The sequence below is a fragment of the Stegodyphus dumicola genome, chromosome 6, assembly GCF_044657685.1.
Source record: "Stegodyphus dumicola isolate Sdum_Otavi_A_Nest chromosome 6, ASM4465768v1".
Classification (NCBI taxonomy): Eukaryota; Metazoa; Arthropoda; class Arachnida; order Araneae; family Eresidae; genus Stegodyphus; species Stegodyphus dumicola.
Window position 1 is genome coordinate 123,900,923 of NC_140773.1, and position 21,777 is coordinate 123,922,699.

General features: G+C 35.5%; 1 long non-coding RNA gene across 2 annotated transcripts in view; it reads right to left on the bottom strand.

Annotated features, from left to right (window-relative positions):
- Positions 1-395: 395 nt before the first annotated feature.
- LOC146996835 (uncharacterized) overlaps positions 396-21,777 on the bottom strand; it is a 107,688-nt gene continuing 86,306 nt past the window's right edge. The window contains exons 1-5 of one of the 2 annotated variants that reach the window (XR_015041717.1): positions 20,799-20,905; positions 20,291-20,469; positions 12,888-12,993; positions 2,924-3,024; positions 396-682 (exon numbers count right to left, since the gene is read on the bottom strand). This is a non-coding gene — a long non-coding RNA (uncharacterized LOC146996835). Of the gene's footprint in view, positions 683-2,923; positions 3,025-12,887; positions 12,994-20,290; positions 20,470-20,798; positions 20,906-21,777 lie in introns of those variants that run through there. The other variant, XR_015041716.1, reaches the window with a different exon arrangement.

The window sequence follows — 21,777 nt, forward strand, 5'->3', positions numbered from 1 at the left end:
GCTTTAACCCATAACATTATATATTGATTCCAAGACTAGTATGTGGAGTTTGGGCTTTCAACTAAAAAGGTTAGGTAGAAGTTTGCATAGCTGTCAATGCAAGTTAAATTATGCATATATTAAGTTATGATAATAAAAGTTCTTATGTTGCCTTTTACTTTGCAAACGTTTGTCAACTTACATTTAGGAAATTTATCTTTCATTATTTAATTTTTTTCAATTTATATGGCACGCATAGTTTATAATTTTTTTTTCAATTATATAACTTATTTTACAGATAGTATAATTATTTTACTATGCTGTTCGTTAATCTTCTGCAACCATTTATTTTATGAAACTCAGAAATCGTATTAAATTAGTAGTTAGAAAAATTACACCAAGAAAACTGTGAAATTCTTTATTAAGACATTGAAATACATTTAAAAATAACTAGATTTCCAAATTATTGCATAATTATTTGTATTTATTTTTTACCGACATTTACAACTGATTTATTTACTTCCATAACCAGAAATACATGCAAGTATCTGTAAGTGCAAAAAAATTCTTGATTATTTCAAAATAAGATTTCAGTTTCCCACGTAACGAATAATTCTATAAATAATGCTTCATCACTGGAAACAGCAGCTTATTGGCAGGATACTTCTTAACTTCTGAAATCGTTAGAATTCACACAGAACATCTAGGGAAAAAAGCAATATGAAGAAATATTTAAGTCTCAATTCATTTGAAAATTGTTTGTAACACTAATTATGAAAGTCCTTATTTAAGAAACGAATCCTCACTTTACTGAGTAGTCCTTGTCGTAACAGTGGGAAAAATACCATTTGCATAGAATTTTATGTGAAAAATTCTCACATGATGATCGCCTCCGCCTTACGTTCTGTTTTCTGACTATTACTTTTTACTATTACTTATTATAGGTTACGCAAAAACGTTTGAAGAGAGTCTTTCTGTCAAGATTTCAACGGTTTGCATTATTTAAAATAAGTTATTTTCTATATCGATATTTTCAGCAGGGATAGCTAGAAAAGACATCTAAATAATTTTAATGTGCCAAGGTTGTATTCAGGATAAGTTATCTAACTTTAATTGCTTTATAAATTAATCAAGACTTACGTAATGGTACGTAATATATAAAGTACGTCTTCTCTACTGCATAGAAAAAAAAAAACTATGAAATTAGTTGCTGCATTTGCAGTTCTGTTGAATCTGAGGCTCCATGGTAATTTTGAAACATCTTTTTTTCTAAATTCCATACTTCACGTTTCCTTAGTTTAAAAAATATGCATACCAATATGTAATTCATATAAGACAAAATGATGCAGAAACGGAACTGAGTTATTGTTTTCCATATGCCTCCAGGATTTTACTTAAATTATTTATCCTTGATCTTTGTTGGTTATCTAATGTGTTTTTCACATTTATCGGGCCGTATTGCTTATACATGTAGAATTCATGCGGGCGGCAGTGGGGCTTCTTGATTTAGAAAGATATTTTAAAGAACATAATGCACACCAAATACACATACGGCACGCAGGAAAATACAAAATGTAAGATACTAATAGAAAACTGCTGATGTCTTACATTTAGCTTTTGAATTTTATTCTTGTTGTCAACTCTAAGAAGGCATTCCCAATAACGCTAATCAAACTATATATTTCTCTGATTTATTGTTAAGCCGATTATTTAATTTTTGGTCAATTCCTACATTCGGCCATCCTGATGATTCTTTCTCTCCGGATGTTTTGGCTTAAACTGGATAGCAAACTCACGCAACAGGACCAGGTAACTCATCGCCGTCTTCTTCCATAATAAGCGCTTTCCTGTCATCAGTATCCATACTGTTTTCATCCTGATGAGTATTCGAACAACATTATCGTCGTTCTTCTTTCATATACTATTAATCTCCTCGTCATTATCGTTCATACAATCTCCATCTCATCGTCATTAACATCACATAATTTTCCTCTCATCGTCGTTATCATTCACATAATCTTCATCTCATCGTCATTATCATTCGTATAATCTCCATATCGTCGTCATTATCATTCATATAATTCCCATCTCATCATCATTATCGTTATCATCTATACTTTAACTCGAATGGGATATATTTAGTACCTAAGAAATTTCAAGTGCTTAAATTTCAGAACCATTTTAAGTTATTGTATTTCAGAACAATCTACGTTTTTATGCTTCATAGCACCTTTACAGTACTTCAGAATCATTTACATCCATATGCTTTGCAGTTTCAACGTTATCTTTACACGTCTTTAGAATTTTCTATATTAACCAAATCCACTAAAACTATGTAATTTGCTTCCTAATGTTATGATCACCATCTTCGAATATTGCATGGTATAGTGTTTTTATAGAATATACACATAACTAATTTTTCACAATCAGAATGCCTTCTGTTTTAGCAGACTCTACAAATTACATGAAACGTCAAAAATGAAGAAAGTCTGATTAAGGGGACGTTACCATAACCGATAAACATCTCGGACATAGTACATCAGACTTCAGACAAATATTCTGTTACAATTATCGCTTACTCTCATTCAGTATAATTTTAAAAATTTCAAAAACTTTATTTGTATTGGTAGACCAGATTCATTATGATAAATATGTTCTGAATTATAGTCTGATAAATCTCTATTTCCCTGTTTTGGGGCCGTAAAAATTAAACTAAATTTCTCAGTTTTATGAATAACCAGTAAAAGGAATGGTGCAACAACTTTTAAACTGCCGAGTTCTTTATCATAAACTAATACGTTACTATCACAAATATGGCAAACAAATAAGCGTATTAATAAGGAAAATAGTTATAAAATTCATGAAGCTAACTGCCATATTCATTCTTATATTAATCATTAAGAAAAACAAATATCATACACAGAGCAATTACGTGACTTCTTACCTTATCTTTTTCTTTTAACTCTTTACACCAAAAACCAGGCTTACAAAAACATTTACCTGTTTGATAATGACTTGAACCAGTAGTAACTGTGCAAAGGCGACCTAAAAACGAGAATTTATAATACAAAAGAGTCCTTTCTTTTATTAATTTTTGACATGCATAAAATATAAATATTTCTCCCTGAATATGATGTGAGAAGCCTCACTAAAGAGAAACTTAGAACTCTCAAAAATAATAGAAACGAATTCATTTTATTAATTCCATTACCTTACTGTTACTAAACTCAGCAAGCAAATATTTCATTTGCATTATCGTAAATTAAACTAAAGTTTGTTTAGTTCCCGATTATATAAGATTTCATTTGTTTCCAATTGAAATTTCGAAACGGAAATTCTGTGAGGTTATTAAATCAGTTAGAACATTTAAGATTTGTGCTAGTTATCATTTGAAAAAGTGCACACTAATATACTATTATAACCACTGACATTTCAATCAGAACTTCAAGAAAGGAAACAAAAGCGGGACAACCTTTATTTTCCCGAATCTAATTCTCGAATCTTTCTTAAAGGAACATGTTTAGAAAAACAGTTTTTAAAAATATACCTATATCTATTCAGAAGAAACAAATGAAATTTTAACTTCATCAGTTCAAATTCTCAATATAATTTCACGAAAGCGTTTGGAGTAACTGTTCACACTTTTAACATTTCCCCCCAATCACTTTTAAATTCAAGCAAATGTAGCAGTCGGAGTGTTATTTAAAGTGTTAACTGATAATCGGAAAATGGAATTTAAAATTCTCTATAGAAAATTAAGAGCGTAGTTTTATAAGACATTACAGCTGGTAACACTGCCGATCATGACCTACTGAACTGTAACAAATACTTTATTTTTTATGAATGTTTTCACAGCAGCCAAGAAAAATTTTTCGAAAATCATTAATGAAAATATTTATATTTAAAATTATATTTCATTATGTTTAAGAATAGAGAGAAGAAGAATGAGCGAATTTTTTAATTCTGGAATTTATGTGTTGGTGAGATTGGTAGGATTTGAAGACTTAAATGTCCCATTCTTGAAATAATTAATAAAGGAAAATTAAAATTTGAGTTATATATATTTGCTTACGCTTAATTTTAATCTCACAATAATTAATTAATCTCACAATTTAATTAATCTCACAACAGAATCAATCATCGATTGAAATCAAGTGCAAAGTGTTAGTTTTAAGTTTTGGCTGTGGAACTATAAATTCAAGGAAAGAACATGAAAACTATAGAAGTTAAACCATTTTTTTAAAAACAAATCATTATTGTAAATTGAAATAAAGATTAAACTATGTTTAAGTTTTGTAAAATTCTTAAATTTATTCAAATGAAATGGAAAGTACTGCTTTTCAATGAACTCTCCTTCAGATATAAAAACTGTTTAAAATACCTTCTATACAAATGTGTTTAATAATACAATATCGAATATTTATTACCCATTTTCAATGTATTAATTGAAATTCGACTTCAGGAAGCTGAGTTTTTACCTTAAGACAACTCATATACAAGATAAGGGAGGCAATGTTTTCAGTCCCAAAAATTCAAGAGTGTATTTGTAGGAAATAATATCAATTGGGGCTCCACAATATGTGTTTAATATTTCAATAATGATTTCTGTCTGTAGGTATGTATGTGTGTGACGATGTTTCGTACACGATAATTCATCAGTGAAGTTTCCAAAACCTTCCGTTTTCCGTATTTACGTCTTCTGCATTTATATAAAGAGCTGATTAGATTTTGGTTGAAATTAGGCAAACGTACTAAGTGGTTCTTTACTTGTAGTCCGTAAAATATAATCGAAAACTTTTCAGTTTCAATATTTAAGGCATATTAGATTTTGGCTAAAACTGATATACCGGAGAAGATATTTTTCGTGAAGCTCTGAACAGATTTTCATGAAAAATTGTATTCTGATATAATCCCGAACTTCTCAGGTTGTGTATTTAAAACTCGTATATGCATATAAGATGCATACACAATTACGACTGAGAACATAGCATGTTAGATTTTGACTATATGACAAACCGAAAATGGTACATAACTTCGAATGCTTTAGAAATTTTGCACCCTTAGGCTAAAAAACAAGTGCGCATGTATATAAGTGTATTTATAGTATATACATATATATATATATATATACTAAATATACAAATGTAACACTATATATAGAGATATGTGTCGGAAAGAAAAGCGTTTAAAATTCACCACATATTTCTATTCAGAATAAATGACATAAGCAAACTGCGAGAAATGGGGGGGGGGAATATGCGAAAACCAAAAATAAAATATGAAATTTACATCTTTCGCTTCGTCATCAACGGGCTGGCGCAATGAAACAAGTGAATAAAGCAACTTGTTTGTGAACCAGCAAACATAAATTAGTTTAAAATTTAAAAATAGTCTTACAAAAACATAAAAAACGTAATCTGGGTCTTTACGAATCCAAACGGTACAAGCCGAAGTGACCAGTGCAAAAATTGCAAAATTCTAGCACCCAAAATAGCAAATTAAAAAAGATTGCGAAATTATAGAAAAAATTATAAAATTATTTTGAACAGATCGAGTCAAGAAACAAAATTTTCAAAAACAATAATCCAGTACTTGAAAATAAAACCAGATGCAAATTTCTAAATCCAGTATTTGAAAAACAAAACTGCAAGCTGGGTTAAAAATAGCATAAAAGATACAGAAAATAATGCTTAAATATGTAATGAAAGTTTTCGCAGTTTTAATGGACTGATCCCCAAAACATGCAAAGTTGAAGTAATCCAACGCATGAAAAAATAAATGAAAATTTGATCTGAAAATGAAAACAAGAAGAGTGAATTCTTAAAACAGTTTGTTGCTCTCTAACACAGAGCAACAAAAGTTTTGAAACGAAAAAATATATTCGCCTGTATAGTAGCAAAGTTCAAATGTGCTAAGTATTTCATTTTGAAAAGTCTACGATTTTTAAATTGATAAAACTTAATAAGAATAATTTTTAAAAGCAGAGATTGCACATAAAAAAATTTAGTCGAAAAATATGTGGTACACAATTTTTTTTCGATTCCTAATCCAGGCAATGTGATGTTTTTTTCCTTTTCAAGGTATTCATTTTTCTAAATTATCTAAATTATCATCTATTGCAGTCATAGCTGTGTCGATGGATCTAGGATTCCTTTTGATGTATTTTCTGTTGCAAAAACCAGAACATGCAACGGATTTTTGTTTTCTCTGATGTAAGTTGTAGCGCGCTGCGCAGATTCGTTTGTTAATCTTCCGTCTGTTCAGGCATTATTCTGGAAACTCCACAGATCTTAACTTTTGGATAACTTTTCTAGTACTTTATTAAAAATAAAATATTATCACTTGAAAAGTATTATTATTTGTGATGATTTAATTACTTCAGAAATTCCTTGCTCAGATCTCTAAGGCAATTCCATCTCTGCTCCCAATTTTTAAACTTTTGAATGCTCTGGTTTCAAATAGCACATTATGAGATCATGGGCTCGTGAATTACTTGCGAAACTATTTCTCGATAACTAAAAAATGCATTTTAAAGAATGTTGCATGTTGTAAATCCTTTTTTTACTTTACTCTCACCAGAGCTAAGGGCATTAAAATTTGAATTATTATCTTTTGCAATATGAACGAGTCTTAAGGTGATACTCAGTTCATCCGTCTTAGATATACCTTGAATAAATAGATCTTGAATATCTTATGCCTAATAATAAAGAACAAAAGGGATATGCATTCATTTGGCTCACTAAAATTTGTTCTAAAGTATGACCAGCATTTAAAAAGCGTTCATGATCTTTTTATTAATTCATAATTTCTCTGTCTACCATAAATAAGCTTACCAATATATCAAATGAGTTATGAGTGTTATAAATTTAAAACAGAGTGAATAATTTAAATATAACACAAAAAATTAATTTGAAACAAAGACTTCTTGCTACATAACACAAAATAAGTTCTTTTGATAGCCTTTTGTAATTTCCAGGAATCAAAAGCTTTCTTAAGTTACTGAGGAATAGAAGGCAAACACAATTTACCAAGCTTTGATCTCAAGAATTAAATGCTAACACAAACTCTCTTTGGCAGCAAGAAAACTAATTCTATTTTTATTTACTGATAAATAATTAGAAAATCTATTTCAACTTATTGTTATTAATATAAACTGCTGATAATTATAAGGTAGAAGTCATAAAAATAGTTTATTTATCAGTCTTATTAATTAACTTTTATCCCAGGTACAACAGTGCTGCGCCTTCTCACTTCCGTATACAAAGGAATTATTGTAATCGTGTAAATATCGGTATCATTTTTCAACGGAAATATCCATTTTAACCGCTCTTGAATGAATTCGAACGGTGTTTTGCCTGACGTCTATACGCCCGGGCAGAATAAAGGATTGTAACCTTTTCCGAAACGGATTGTAAAATGGATTCAGAAGTTACTTTTTCCTGATGTCTGTACGTACATGCGTACGTATGTATCTCGCATAAGTCAAAAACGAGTAGCCGCAGAATGCTGAAATTTTGTATATGGGACTGCTATAACATGTAGTTGTGCACCTGTTTTTTCGTCGCAATCGGCCCAACCTATATAAATATATATGTATATATCCACACGGAAGAGCCAAAATATTATAACCACCTACTAAATAACGCGTTGCGCGACCTTTGGCCTGCAAGATAGCTGCAACTCGCCTTGGTATGGTTACCACAAGTTCTTGGTAAGATGACTGGAGATAGGTTATACCAAATGTCTAAGAAGCGGACACGCGAAGTCGAGATATTCCGACACGGTGGTGTTTGAGCTCTGAGCTGTCGCTCTACGACATCTCAAATGTGAGTTATCGGGTTAATATCCGGCGAGGTAGGTGGCCAGAACACTAATTGGAATTACTTCATCCTCATGCATTTCGAACCATTCGAACACAATTCGAATCGTTTGACTTCGGGCGTTGTTTTTATGGAAGATTCCATTTCCATTTGGGAAGACAAACACCATGTAGGCATGCAACTGATCCGCAATTATGTTCAGATAGTCCGCAGCTTTCATGGTCTGTTCTACTACAAATAAGGGTCCCAGAGCTGCCCACGAGAACGTCCCCCAAAAGCATAATACCGCTACCACCAACTTGTGTAGTACTTGCTGTACAGGAGGGAGCAACAGTTCGCCTGAAAGGCAGGGAACCCTGACACGACCACCGACGAGATGCATGCGAAATCGTGATTCATCTGACTACGAAACTGTCTTCTATTTATCCATGGTCAGTCTCGATGTTTCCGGCTGCACTATGGGAGTAGTTGACAATGACGCTTAGTCAACAGAGGCACACAAGTAGGACGTCTGCTGCGGAGTGCTGTATCCAAAAGTGTCCGCCGATCTTTGTGTTTCTAAACATTTGTATTTGGACATGAATTGTACTGGACTGCCAGCTGAGCCATTGTCTGGAGCCGATTTTGCTGTACTGAGTTGAGCAACTTTGCATAAACATTGTCAGCGAAGCCACTTTGAATAAATACTGACAACGGCAGATCGTGAACAAACTATCTGTTGTGCAATTTCGGAGATACTCGTTCCGAGTCTTCCGGCCTGCCATGTAGAGATGCAACTGATTCAAGTTCTCTTAGATCAGCAGCCTATACCTTCACTCGTAAGTGCAAGAATGATTCTTTACCTTGTCCAATAGCAACTAAATATTATTGCCTTTCAATCATATGCCCTCCACGTCATTTAGACAAGTCCATTGAAAAATGTGGGGATGTTCATTATGTTTTGGTTCCTTAGTGTATATACAGACATATATATATATATATATATATATTGCCATTCTGTTACCCGCGTCGGTGAGCTCAGTTTTCGTTTCCTTATATGATGGTTAAAAAAAACTAAACGCAGTGGCGCAACAGCCCTAATGGACCATGCCCAAAAATCTGCTTTCTTGACCGTGGGCCTCGGGGTGCGTAAGCATATGCCCTGAACAAGTGGTCAGCTTGTCGCAGGACCCAAAGTATTTAGTCACCAAGCGGACTTGGCACTCATTTTATCCACCCAAGTGATGGAAATCAAGGGATGAAAGGCTGAGTGAACCTTGCCCAGTTCTGGAATCGAACTCCGGACCTGTGGCTGTGCTGCGCAATGCGCTAGCCACTGCGCCCCCGGACCTTTTATATGATGGTAAGTGAAGCATTTTTTGCTTTAAAAGTGATTGAATTATGTTATTCTTATGCTCCGGTTAAGGTTTTTTATGCGAGGCAGTTTTTATGCGCCTAACGAGGCGGCCATTTGTTTATATTCAAAACTCGTATAGAATACCGAATTAAGTCAGTTTGTGCACCAATTTCAATGCCTCTTTTCCGGGTCCGACACGTGCCAAAAGCTGAAACTCGTTATCTCAGCCCAGAAATCTACGGCCATGGTCATACCGCGTCCAGGTACAAACCCCACGAGACGACCTTGTATTAAGCTAATGGGCAGAAACTTGAAAATGACCAAAACGTTGAAATACCTTGGAGTCACGTGGGACCAAGGCTTGGCCTGGCTACCACATCTACAAGAAGTCAAAGTCAGAACAGCCAACATTGCAAAGAAAGCCAGGCAGTTTCGGGGACAAAACTGGGGGCAGAACCCTTACATTCAAAAACTGCTCTACTTGACGGTTGCAGAAAGGATTGTACTCTATGCCTCAGCTATTTGGGCACTACCAATGGGCAGCCGTAAAATAAAAGCCCTGTCAACAATACAAAGACCTTTTGCTCTCAACATTAGCAAGGCATATAGAACAACCGCGACAAATGCAGCACTTGTGCTTACCGGGCTCACACCCCTTCACATCAGGGCGAAGTTAGAAGCAATATATGAGCGGGTAATAAGATTAAAGGAGAATGCTGCACTCGGCACCACAGTCTTCAGCACGCTGCAGTACGAAACACCAGGCAGCACACAGCACGTGCACCCAGCACATAAAAACTCGGGCATACACGTCAAAATAGCAAAGAGATCTAAGCCGCGAATAGAGGATGTACCAGTCACCTCGCAATTCTACACAGATGGCTCCAAACATGATAACGGAGTGGGTTGTGCTTATGCTTATTATGAGCATGGTACACTTCACAGTCAATGGAAAGGTCATCTTGCAGCTCACAATAGTATCTTCCAGGCGGAGGCCATAGCAATTGAAGCGGCAATACAGTACGCACATGACATACAACTTGCACGAACAGAAATCTGCACAGACAGCATGTCAGTGCTGCAGGCATTAAAGAATCATCATCACACATCTCCCATAATCCTGCAAATCCAACAGACATTGCATAGCAACCAGCAATCTAACATCAAGCTAAAATGGGTAAGAGGCCACTCTGGGATCGCAGGCAATGAGATGGCAGATCAACTGGCCAATGAGGTAGCAATCAACAATAATGCACAGGCTGTTTCAGCACTAATCCCGCCGTCATTTTTAAAAAGACAACTAAGAGACATAGGGAATAAACAATGGCAACACGAATGGGAGAATGGAGATACCGGCAGAAGGACTTTCGAATTCTACCCTGTAATAGATAAAGAACGCTTACAGGCCATACCCCCTTTAGTAAACTATATCACGGGGCATGGCCCTTTTTCCACCTTCTTTTATAAGCGTGCTATCTCCATGACAGAAGCGTGTGTGTGTGTGGAAATTGGCTCCCCCGACCACTACGTGTTCAACTGTAGCCTCACGACGAGCCATCACCTACCATATCCCACTACGGATATAGTACATTACAAGAGGTTCATCATCAAACACGCACCTGCGATAAGAAATATATGTAAAATTATACAGCAGCTGAGCGCCCTAGGGCAGGATGTCTGCCAACCAACATAGGAATAATAGCATACACAGCGCAATAATTCTATGTCTCTATTGTAACTTAGCAGGTGTTATGTCTAAAATTGTAAATATGTAAGTGTATAAGTAACTGTGTAATGTAAGTAATGTAAGTAATAGTGTAATGTAAGTAATTTAATCAATGAGTGTAATACGTCGTACTATGTGTACTTTTAACATAACGTAATCGGTAATGTAGTCATTAGCGCGTGTAACGCGTGCCCCATGTGTATTATTTTAAGTAACGCATATATGATTATAAGGCAAAGTTTGTGTGCCTATCTTGTTATATAGCATAATGTCAGTTAAGAAGTAATAGCAATAATGTAAACTATAAGTAATCCAGTTATAAAGTAACTTAGCAAGTTCGCAATACAATTAACGCAATACAGTCAGGTTATAACTCTAATAAGTGTAGATTAATGTCATGCATTATGTATGTGTAGTCTAATGTCATGTGAAGTGTAAAGTATGTATGTACTAATTCATGCAAGTATTATGTATAAGTTTAATGTCATGTCATATATCATGTATGTAATGTTATGTTTCATGTATGCATTATGGCCTATGAACACCCAGGTCAACCATTAACATAAGAATCTGTACAGAACCAATGTCAAAACTGGAATAGCCCCTGTATGGCCATGTAAAGATTTTCATGAAGGCTCAGTAACTCTCGGTGCGCCCTTGTGGGACCCCAGGGAGTTCTTGTATCTATATAGGGGAGGGCGTGGGACATATGCCTGTTTACCTCCGTTAAACACCAGGCGTCGCCGTCCTCCGTCACCTGTCACCTGCCGGGTGGGACCCAAAATGAATTTTCTTGGGAATCTCGTTAGCACATTACTTACTTAAAATTAATAAATATATAGATAGATATGCTAATAAGTTGAATCTTATGTTATGTATAACAATACATTTGAATAAAATTGTATATAAAAGCGTTTTATATATTATTCAAAAGGTTTCAAGATGAGGTGCATTTAATTATGGCAAAGCACTCTAGGGCTATCTGCCTAAGGGGAGGGATGCCTTCGTGGAGGACTTTCTAAGGGAAACTGGCTCGTATACACGTTACACATGTGGAAAACCGCAAAAACACCCATGCAGCCAGCCCGTTCGCGGGATTCGAACCTCGGACCGAACTACCAGTGTTCAACGACTTTACCGCTCGGCCGCTGGTGGGCTTCAAGACGAGGAATTTGCAGAAATATAAATGTTAACAAACCATCTGATTCTTTAAGGCAAAAGTTTAGAAACATATTTTATAATAACTTTGGTTATAGAGCAAATTTTCGCAAGCGATTGTTTTTAAAATACCTGCAAGAAATCGAATGTTAATATAAAATTTAAAATAATATTCAATATTTTTAATAACATGAAGACAATACTCCTTAAATTTTATCTTAAAATTTGGTTGATTTCTTTTAAAATCTCAAAATACTTTCCTTTTTTATTATGAATGTTACATTATATTATGCTCAATTTCACTATTATACCTTATTTCATTACTATATATTATATTTGTAATTATATTTTATATCTTAATTTTGAATGCTTTTAGTTTCTGATTTGAATTTATATCATTAAGAAATTTATTATTTTAGTATATTTTTATTATTCTAGAAGCCGTGTTTAAAAGCAAAAGCTTTTTTCTTTCAAAATTTAAGACAGAGGTATATAATACTCGTATGTAAACAAAATAGATATAATATGGGAACATAAAGAAAAATACGTATTGATGACGAATCGGCTCGAAGGCGAAATGGCATAGCGGCGACATCGAAACGGCGGCGGTGAATAGTCCCATTTCCCTGCATAGAAATCTCGATGCAAAATACCCCGCGACTGTTTGCTGTTGACGATTTGACTTATGCAGCTATTGAAAACTAACAAACTTTATTCGCTAACTGCTGTCATAATAAAATGGAAATAATCAAAATGACAAGGATATGTTCATTTTATACTACATATTTATTCTACGTTTAAGTCAAAATTGCAACGAATAAATTTCCGCACTATATATTTGTTCATGAATTCCGATTATATATCTTACCAGGCTCTATTAAATTTCGACATTGCATTTTCCCATTCAGTTTCAGGCAACATTCTTGTTCATCAAGACAGTTGCCATTTTTCCTGCAAGATTTACTCCACACCACCTGAAATAAAAATAAGAATCACACATTTTTAATTAATCATTTATCTAAACATTTTAAGAATTTGTATCGGTTTAAAAATTCCACTGATAAAATTTTACTACAAAAAGAAATCCAACTTTTGTCCTTTCCGATCTTAGAAGCAAATATTCTATTCATGGAACCTACTTATATTCCACTGAATCTTTGAAAGGACTTTTAAAAGGATTGGAGAGTTCCTGGGAATATTTCTGCTGTTATATTTATTAAATGATTAGATTCCGATTGCGTTATACTATAGTCTAACTGTTTAATTAACTCGGCTATTACAAAATAATGCATTTCTGTGTTCAGGAAAACTCAGAAATCGGAAATTTAAGGTTTATATCCTTTAATGCATGTAATTTAAGATTCAGAGCTGAGTTTAATTTGAATGTAGAATATTAAAGTTTAATATTTAAGTGAGAGCGAGATGAGTGTTGCATTCCTCACATCTGTGATCTGATATTTAGCTTTAATTCATGCATTTGGCCTTCAATTGATGATAATATAATGGCAACATTTTACTACTTTAAGATACAATGGTAGAGTAGATGACCTGGATTGCATTATTAGTAATCGATGTCTCACAAGTCTGTTGCATTAAAGGATGAAGTACATAAGTGCATATAGTATACGTTTTAGACTGCAGTATATAAATGATTATTCTTATATTGTTTACTTATAGTTCTGATTACTAATTGCACAGTCCAAGTGTTCTACACACGTGCCTTTGTTTTACCACTAAGCCTTGCAATAGCTTTACACAGAAACTTAGTTCAGCATGACTCTGTCTGTATTCTTAAGGGTAGACTCCTGGTGTCCTGAAATGAAAGTTAAATTTTGATTGATAAGCACCAACACTTTGGGTCATAATCAAATGACACTTTCTTCTTATAAATGGAACCCACTTACACGAAGTTGTCTTTTCAGAAATCAATTGGCGAGCTAAAAATGTTCAGAAATTACGTACATGGCGCTAAATTAAGGCTATATGAAAGGCACTTTAGTAGTGATCGAAAAAGGTCTAATTCTCTAATTCGTTAAAATTCCCTACTTCCCTCTGTGCGGTGATGAGGAGACATGTTATGATGGCAAGGGAGAGAAGAGATGCTTCAGCCTGAAGTGCCTGTTTTAAAGTAACGGACTATATTAATGACATAGTGGCAATATTTTATTCTTCAAGCGAAAGCAATTTTTTCGTGAGCATTTCGTAGCTCTTCAAAATTGGTTTTCAAGACGACTACATAATATTCACGATTCACATCGAAAATGCAGAAGTATTTGGTTGTTTCCACCGCATATATGTGCCATAACATTTCAAGTGTTTATTTACCGCTTTTTAACACAAAATTCAGTTATGCATATGTTTTTTTCCTTATTCGTTAGGAGAAAATGCCCTAAGTGCATAGATCAAGCACTAGATGATCAAATAAATACCTAAGGCGGTAGCTCTTTTTAACTTAAGTTTCAGCTCCGTCGATGACAAAGCATGAAACAGAATTGACATATATAGCATAGGGAAAGACAAATTAAAAGCAGTCTTTAAACATTTCAATCAGTCTTTGGGATATACTTGTGCAGCCTTTCTTATAACATTTTCAAGCAGAAATATAGACAATCACAGCAGAAATCCTAACAAATAATCAAACAACGCTTTTTTAATTTTTTAAATGTCAGTTCATTTCTTGCTACGTTTAATGAGATTAGAATCAAGAACACGCTATATTCATAAAATCTGATGTACGTGTGAGTAACACGTGCATACGAAAATATCCCTAACATTAACTAGGAAAGCCGAAATCTTAGTTAAGATAGACATGTTACAATTAATAATCAAATTTAATAAAGAAAAGTAACAGTTGCCGGGTACATTATAACGGCTTAAGAAATTCAGAGCACAGTACAGATGCGAGTACACAAGTTCACATATCTCGGCGAAACAGAGACGCACACATTTGTTGAAGTAGTTCCACTTGACTGCCGGGGAAAATTCTTCTCTCTCCGTCAGCCTGTAGGTTTGCCAAACGGGTTTACTGTTTCGCCAATTGGCGCTTTTCTGTAAAGTTTTTAAGTCCGTATCGCCTGTTTGGCGCTGCCGCTGCATACTCCCTCAGCAGTGTCAACGAAATGTGACATACCGATGCGGGGGTCGGATTAATCGTCCAGAACGGGTGATACAAATGTCCGAAGTTTTTTTCACACTCTTGGAAGCAACTTGAGAAGAGTCCATGGTTACAAAAGCGGGTTTCAGTCTATCTATGGAGATCGTTTGCTTAGTCCCTTTTATTTCGAGATCAAACGTTTTATCTCGTCTTTCTAGCACCTTAAATGGTCCATCATAAGGAGTTTGAAGTGGTTTTCTAACTCCGTCGTGCCGAACAAACACATATGTGGACTTGTGAAGGCGTGGATGAATGAAACATGTTCGCTGGCCGTGGCTAGAAGTCGTGGTCGGGCGGACACTGGCAAAGTGAGATTTTAAATCCTCCACAAACTGTTTGGGGGACGCATCCGGAGGTGTCGGATTGAAAAATTTTCCTGGGAGACGGATAGTCTTTCCATACACCAGTTCAGAAGTGGTTGCTCCTATGTCCTCTTTGAGAGCGGCGCGGAAACCTATCAGCAGCGTTGGAAGGGCAGCCACCCAGTCACTGGTATCGTGCGCTTTTAAGGCAGCTTTCAAAGGACGGTGGAATTCCTCGATCAGTCCATTCGCCTGTGGGTGGTACGGAGACGTCCTGATCCTCTTGATTCCCAATAATTGGGAAAGGACTCGAAATAAGCCGCTTTCAAACTGTCGCCCTTGGTCGGTAGTAATAACAGTCGGACAACCAAATCGAGTAATTCAGTGGTCATAGAAAGCCTGTGCTACTGTGCGTGCTGTTATGTCTGGTATGGGTACTGCTTCGGGCCATCTAGTAAATCTATCTATCATAGTTAGACAGCAATAATTATTTTGAGAAGGAGGTAGGGGACCAACAAGGTCAAGGTGGACGTGATCAAACCTCTGTGATTGGTCTGGAAACTTCATTAACGGGGTTCTAGTATGCCTGCTTACTTTTGCTTTCTGGCACGGAATGCACTGCCGTGCCCATTTCGCGCAATCTTTGCGGATGGAAGACCAAACAAACCGTGAACATACTAACTTTGTTGATGCGCGAATGCCGGGGTGAGACAAATTGTGCAAGGTGGCAAAAACTTTCTCACGGAATGCCGGAGGAATGTAAGGACGGGCGTTACCTGTTGACACATCGCAATATATCGGTAAGCTACAATTCGGTAAGGTAACTTTTTTGAGATGTAGAACTTTTGACTCTTTAAGCAATGTTTGTAATTCTGGGTCGATTTCTTGCATTTTAGCGATTTCCTCATAGTCGATAGGGTTAGGCATGCTTATTGCTTCTATACGCGAAAGTACGTCGGCAGCGATATTCTCCGAACCTTTTATATGGCGAATTTCAGTGGTGAATTGTGAGATAAAGTCTAACTGCCTAGCCTGACGAGGTGAACACTTATCCAAACGCTGTCGGAATGCATACGTGAGCGGTTTGTGATTGGTGATTAAAGAAAAGTTCCGTGCTTCCAACATATGCTTAAAATGCCTAATAGCCGCATAAGCTGCCAATAGCTCTCGATCATACGCACTATAGTTCCTTTCCGCCTGCGAAAGCTTTCGTGAGAAAAATGCGAGAGGCTGTAAATTTCTATCAACTATTTGTGATAGCGTTCCACCGATCGCGAAGTCTGACGCATCAACCTGTAAAACCAACTGGGCATCTTTCTTCGGGTGTGCCAAAAGAACAGCATTAGCGATTAGCTGTTTGCACTTTTGAAATTCACTCCGCGCTTCCTCAGAGAAATTCAGGATTGTCTTATCATTTTTCTTAGCCCCTTTTAAATACGAAGTTAAATATATTTGATTCTGGGCTACGTTGGGTAAAAATCGACGGTAAAAATTTAAAAATCCTAAAAAATCTCTGCAAATCTTTTACCGTTTTAGGAAGTGGGTAGTTAAGTATCGGTTCCACTTTGTTCGTCAGAGGCTTGGTACCATCTTTATTGATTATATGGCCTAAAGAAGATATTTCCGGAACGCCGAAAACACATTTCGAAGCGTTAATTGTCAATCCATATGAAGTTAATCTTTCAAAAACAGTACGTAGGTGAGATTTATGCTCATCTTCCGTATCACTAAATATCAAAATATCATCTAAGTAGACGTAGGCGAATTTTAGATCTCCAAGAATTTCGTTCATAAACCTTTGAAAGGTTTGAGCTGCTCCGCACAGTCCGAAATTTAAAAACGGAAATTCGAAAAGACCAAATGGGGTACAAACTGCAGTTTTCGGTATATGATCCGGATGGACTGGTATAGTATGATATGCAACGAACGATATCAATTTTTGAAAAAATTGTCTTTCCGCTAAGCGTATTATTAAAGTCTTGTAAATGCGGGATAGGGTATCTGTCGGCTTCGGTGCACGCGTTTAGTTTTCGGTAGTCTCCTACTGGCCGTATGTCGCCCGAACTTTTAGAAACTACATGAAGAGGTGATGACCATGCTGATTTTGATGGTCTACAAATACCTTGATCTATCATAAATTGAAATTCTTTTTTTACTGCTTCGTATAACTTAGGGCTTAACCTACGCGGTTTACTGTGCACAGGAGGACCGTTTGTTTCGATGTAATGAACCGTACTATGCTTTACTCTACCCGAATCGGATTTTAACTTGAGTACTTCCGGAAAGTGTTTCAAGATTCTGTGATATGGTGAATCACCAGATATTAACTTTACCGAAAAATAATTTTTAGAATCGGAAAGAGAACCAATACGAGTTAATTTCGTAGTATTATCGATAAGCCTACCTCGTTTTAAATCGATTAAAAGATCAAAATGCCTTAAAAAGTCGGCTCCTATTATAGGCACTGGTACATCGGCGATTAAAAACTTCCAAGAAAAGTTTCGTCTAAGTCCTAAATTCACAGTTAACAATTTTGTTCCATACGTAGAAATTCTGGAATTATTCGCGGCAAATAATTGAAGCGAATCAGGATGCATTTTCTTAAACTTAGAAGTCGGTGTCACACATGAAACATCCGAGCCCGAACCAATCAAAAAGTTTAAATTTAATCTGTTATCGTAAACATGTAAACGACATGAATGCGCGACTGCCGATGAATTTCGATCGACAGCCGCTACTACTAGTTTTCCTGGGCCGTATTGTTCTGAGAAAAGGAACAAGGTGCTCGACATTTTCGTACATTATTACCGAATCGCGAATGAAAATAACAATAATTGTTCACACGCTCTCGGGAATGCCCACGCGAAAAACTACGTGCTTTGTTATGTTGATCCCGGGGGAAATTATTCCTCGTTTTTCCGCGGGAGAGTCGCTCGACTTGTTTACTTAGGGCAGAGATTTCACTCCTTAAGGCCTTAAGCTCCTCGAGAGGGGCACCAGAATCGTTAGGGTTTCTGGGGGAACTCGCCGAAGCTGCCTGGACCGCGAACACGCTGTTGTTCGTTGGCGTGCGCACTTCAGCTATCTTATCAGCCATTTTTGCTAAATTGTCTAAGGATTCCGAACTTATTGATAAAATGGCATGCACCTCGGAAGGTAACCTTTGCAGCCATAATGATTTTAAAAATTCGTCAGTTATACAGTTTCCACCTAATTCTCTCATTTTTCTCAATAAGTGAGATGGTTTGTCGTCCCCTAAACGCAATTCAGAAATAAGTCTGCGTATTTGCTCATTTCCGAATCTGAGAATTCTACTATTAACCTAGCTTTAAGGGCATCATATTTAGCCGTCGCTGGGGGATTAAATAAAATATCTGATACTGCGGAAAGAGTTTCAGGGTCTATCGAAGAAACCACGTGGTTGTATTTTGTACTATCGCTACTAATCTTCGCTAAAGCAAAGTTACTTTCAACTTGAATAAACCAAAGTTTAACATTCTTTTTCCATAAAGGGGGAATTTTAACTGCCACGTGTGAGATTTGTGGCTCCTGAACCGCCATATTCGATTCCTCGTTGGTTTGGCCTTCCGATCCTGGCATGGTTACCAATTATAAATATATCGTAAATCGTAAACTTAATGTTTTGCACTATACCTTATCAAAACAGTATCAATTTAGAATAAAATAATGAAGACATTCAATATCTCAATAAAAGTGTGAGCACAAATATTACCCAAAGATCGATTTTAAACAATCAATAATTAAATTAAAACTATAATTTTAGAGCAAAACATATCACAAAAACATAATTAAGACCAATCACAGATAATTAAAAAAATTTGGCCACATACCTGTAAATCCTCCTTAAGTGTGATAAACCACGTGTAATCCGTACGATAAAATGAGGAGGAAATAAATAGGGTGGAGCCTTTATCAGTCATAAGGAAGAGCATTGGCATCAAAATAAGGCATATTTTTAGTTTTTTAACAAAGATTGAGACAGATAGTCATTAGGGATCGAAATAGAAGGAGCGAGGGACAGGGTCACCAATGATGTACGTGTGAGTAACACGTGCATACGAAAATATCTTTAACATTAACTAGGAAAGCCGAAATCTTAGTTAAGATAGACATGTTACAATTAATAATCAAATTTAATAAAGAAAAGTAACAGTTGCCGGGTACATTATAACGGCTTAAGAAATTCAGAGCACAGTACAGATGCGAGTACACAAGTTCACATATCTCGGCGAAACAGAGACGCACACATTTGTTGAAGTAGTTCCACTTGACTGCCGGGGAAAATTCTTCTCTCTCCGTCAGCCTGTAGGTTTGCCAAACGGGTTTACTGTTTCGCCAATTGGCGCTTTTCTGTACAGTTTTTAAGTCCGTATCGCCTGTTTGGCTGCCGCTGCAAATCTATCTGTTTATTTCAAACTGGGACATCAATAATTTTACTCGAATCTGTTAAGCCTTTAACTGAAAAATTAATAATTCCATTTGATACAAAGTAGCATTTTATTGAATAATACTTTTATTAGCTGTTCGTACTTTTAAAATTTTTTCTGAGTTGTAAATATTTTTACAAAGCACATTCTTTATTTAGGGTTGAAAGGGAAAGGAAGTAATATTTCAGCGATAAGATGGGCATTTTTATAAATTAAAATAATGCTAAATGCTAATTTGGAATTCAAGCTTCGATTTAACTATCTGAAAATTTAACATATCTAATTTTATTTAAATACTCGTACAAATAAGGAAAGCAAACCAAATTTGCTTTACCATAAAGAGACCTTATTAGGTAAAATATTCTACCTGTAAAACAATAAGCAAAATCATGAGATCCAATAAACCACGGAGTGTCTTCATTCTGCTTCCGTCTAGTTCTCAGATTGGCTTAAAAGACTATTGAAAATATTCCACTTTGAGTGTTCTATATGAGCAGATGTATATGGAAAAACGGGATCTCTCCACTAATGTCTCTCACAAGATTGCTGAAATTAAATATAAATAACGTTTTATTATAAACCGTGAATAAGCAGATATTTGGAAATTGTGGTCAAATAATGATGATTAATTGAAATATTTAAATAAAAATAGAATCTCGGTTATTACCTAATAATTTTTGCTACGTCAAAACATTATTGCATGGTTTCAAACAAGGTCCTAATACAAGTATTTGAACATTATTTGCCATATTAAATATAAAAACCCAAAACTGATACGACATCATACTCAATTCTACGTTTTTAAATGATTGTAGGAAGACAGGAACACTTATGGATGGAAAACTACCAAAAGGAGCTATAAATAAAGCTGTTACCTTTGCTTTCTGGTAGCGACAAGGTAAGGTTTCTTTCAGAAATGGATTTACAAAAAGATTTTTAAAGAGCTTTCAAGTATACCTGCAAAACAAATTTTAAATCTTAATATCGCTAGCTGATATTTATATAGAGTATATTTGTACATAATTAAAATAAGTAAATTATGTATATACACTGTCCTCCAAAAGTTAAGGAACAGCATGTTTTTCAAAGCTCACCATTACAAAAATGTCAGTAACGTTTAAATTCACAGTTCATATGCATGACAGTAACTACGTTTAAGAAAATCTATGCAAAAACAATAGCTATAATTTTTATTTTATAGAAATGAATACTTATATAGGAGTTGGAAAAAAATGCAAAAACTGTAATTTTTGTACATGAGTGATGATATTCAGTTGTTATTACAGTTTCGTGACCAATATCCAGGAGAGTCTAGGAGAAGTCCTTTGTCCGATTCGTTGATTGAGCGATCGAGTGGATTGAAATGGGGATGTCACAATGCTACTAGCCGTCTCAATGTGTCTCGTAGTGTGGTCCACCGACTATGGAATCAGTTTGAATCTGAGGATTCTGTCTCTAGAAGACATATTCAGGCAAACCTAGAGTTACAACACCTACGGGAGGGTTACAGCCGAAAACATCGCGGCAAAAACAACGCGGACGAAAATGTCGCGGAGAAAACAACGCAAGGCGAAAACGTCGTGCTACAAAACATCGTGGGAGAAAACATCGCAAACAGGAAGCATCGTACTTCTAAAACATCGTAATACAAAATATCCTCGTCGAAAATAAAGCGATTCAAAAACTTCTCAGTTTAAAAACATCGTCGTCGAAAATATCGTGGTAAAAAATAAAGTATCTATCGCATGACGATAACATAGCAGACACGCTTTTCAGGCTTTAATACCTGTAAATCGATATTTCCATAATGATTTGTGAGCTCAAGATAGAAAGAAGAATAATTTTACTTTCATA